Raw genomic sequence first — 3,169 nt, forward strand, 5'->3', positions numbered from 1 at the left:
CACCTAATGTTTTACTTTACTTGAATTTTTCCCCCCTCATCTCCCAAATACCTAACTTCCCACCTCCCTCACTCACTTCCCACTTCCCCCACTCATACTCCAACTTTCACCACTCATGTCCCCCACTCCCATCCCTACTATCCCCATCCATCACCTACATAACACACAAAAATAGAGATCCTAGAACTCATCTTCCTCCATTTTTCCCCCTATTATTGCCATGTAAAACTCCATTAAAATACCTCACAAGCACCAAAATATCAGCTGCTATTTTCTCCATAGATCTAAACTTTAGAACTCTAGCATTACAACCTCTTCTTCAAGGAAAAATGCAACAGCATAGCTAGCAAAATTCAGCAGTTGTAACTCTTCTCATTTCACTCTTAAAACAGTCCTAAGCTCCATTAAAAACATCACCGAAGATCAGCTGAAAATCCATAGCAAAAACAGTCCAAAATGTGCCCTCCTCAGCCCAAAACCAGCTAAAAATGTAGCCATGAAACCCCATTTCGAAAACCAGTCCAAAATATCATGAAATCTCAGCGTGTTCGCCCTCACAAGTCACAACAGTCTCTCTACGGGTCAGTGAAGGGGTTGAGTTCGTCGAGGTTGACGTGGGAGTTCTTCGGCTGAAGGTTCCTGTTGGTTGAGCTTGTTTGTTGCTCATTTTAGTTGCCGCCTTGTCCGGTCTGTTAGATTCATTAGCTCGAAGCTCTTATCTGGCACTTGTCTCTGCTAAACAACTTTGTTTAATGAGTTTTCTTTATTAATCAATTGAAAAATTAATTTTGGCTTCACAAAAGGTCTAGTTTCTTAATTAATTTTATTTTTATGTATTATTCTATTAGTGGATAGATATTTTGTAAAAGTGTTTTCTTTTTCTGTTTGAAAATTCTTGAATGTTGCCATATATTAATGTGTGTTAGCATGCCCTAAAGATTATTGATTGTTGAATATGATTTGTCTCTTGAAATAAGTTAAGTTACTAAATGAGCTCATAATTATTTATTTGAAGTTGGACATGGGATATTCGAATAATCGAATTGCTTCTCTTTGTTTATTAACTTGAAATGAAGGTAGAAAATTTTGATGACAAAAGAAGTGATATTTCAAAAAGAACGATTTTAGATTCTTGGGCCAAAAGACTTTTCTCTTTAAGAATTGTTTTTATGCTTGATTTAGAATAAAGTTAGAATTGGGTTTTGGATGAAAATTAGTGACTATAGAGTTGAAAATTGATGGACCTTTAATGCATAAAATTTTTAATTTGGAAATAACGCTGAACATGCGTAGTTGCTTTAGGCTCGCTCATAATTTATTATCGTGATTATATACACATTCGTGTGACATGATTATGAATCCCAAAATACATCAAGGTATGCGTTTGCGCGACTTTAGCCAAACAATCTTAATATAATAAAATACTATTAATTGTGTACCTGTATGCGTGACATAATATTGGCACAATAAACAAAACGGATTCACATACGTGATTCATTTCAAAGATAATTCTATATTTTAATAATTAAAAGTGGATAGATAAAATATGAAAACCATTAAATCATATTTTATCCAAAATTAATTCAAGCTAAGTTGTAGTCAATAAAGCGACTGTGCTAGAACCACGGGACTCGGAGAATGCCTTATACCTTCTTCCCGGTCAACAGAATTCCTTACCCGGACTTTGTTTTCGTAGACCAATAATAAAATAGTCAAATCTTCCTTTGAATAAGGATTCAAATAAAAGGTGACTTGGAACACCAAAAAATCAAATTTCAAGTGACGACTCTGAATAATAAAATAATCCCTAGGAAAAACTCTTTAACCCACAACAATCCATGACACATATCTTTTGGGGTAAAAACGAGGTGTGATATGTCCTGTTTCTCAAAGCTGGTAAAAGTGAACCAATAGTTTCCTCTACTTTTCACCACTAAATGGTGTACTTGCCTTTTCGGGACCTTAGTTGGATCAACAATAGTAGTCCTAGTTCCCTTGGTTGAGAAGATGATAAAGTATCCTGGATTATTTTCGCGATTCACTATTGCAAACCAACACACCGACCACCTTCAACTAGATTTTATTTCAAAACAACAATCATGTTAGAATGGACACACTCTTCTTCTCTTTCTACTTTTTTTTCTTACTCTTTTTTTTTCTTTTTTTTTCTTCTTTTTTACTTTTTTTTTCAAAATCATTCGATCGAACATGATGTGGGTTGTCTATGTATCATGCGAGAATATGAATCAGATCTTGTGTCATTTGGGAATATCAGGAATAAAGTAAATAAACTAACTTTTACTCTTATTCAATTCAGACCATGATAGCTCTTAACAAGGAAAATATTTTTTGGATTTGTTTGGGAATTGTTGACAGAAAGACTTCTAAAGAAGAAAAAAATTTTATTTCAATTTTCTTTTTGTTTTTGGATTTTTCGAAAGAAAGGCTTCTAAAGAGGAAGAAAATAATTTTGGATTTTGAATTTTTGCCTTTGAATTTCCGAAACTATTTTTTGATTCTCAGTTTTCTTTTTAATTTTCGAAAGAAAAACTTCTGAAGAAGAACAAAAATATTTTGGAATTCAATTTTTTTTAATCTTTTTTTAATTATGGATTTGATGTCTCAGAGATAGATTAAAGAAAAATAATTTTGGATTTTTGAAAATTGTGGGCCGGGCCCGATAAAGGTTGCCTACGTATCTCACATCCGGTGAGAATCAAACTTGCATAGTTCGGTCAGTTTTGACGGAATAGGGGAAATATGACCCTTGAAAATTTTGGCTCATTTTGAAATGAACTTTCTTTCAAAGTTTTAGCATAGTTTTAGGATTTTTCAAATATCGAGATTTTTCAAAAACCGGGTAAATTTTCTCTCTCCTACCTCCCACTCCTCTTTTCCTTGATTTTCTTTCCCTATTCTAGAAGCTGGTCAACATGCAAGTCGAAACAAGCAAATTTACAAGTAGCTCGTAAAATACATCAGGATGGTATTTTAATTTGGGTATACCTATCCTAGACAGACTTAACCCCTATGTTGAGTCTCCAAAGTCAAATGCACATGATGAAAACAAACGTTCCTACTAGGAGTCACGACCCAATTTCACCTATAGGTCGTGATGGCGCCCAACATCACCTACTAGGCAAGCCAACTAGTGAATTGAATAAATATC

This window comes from Nicotiana tomentosiformis, chromosome 12 (genome assembly GCF_000390325.3).
Source record: "Nicotiana tomentosiformis chromosome 12, ASM39032v3, whole genome shotgun sequence".
NCBI lineage: Eukaryota > Viridiplantae > Streptophyta > Magnoliopsida > Solanales > Solanaceae > Nicotiana > Nicotiana tomentosiformis.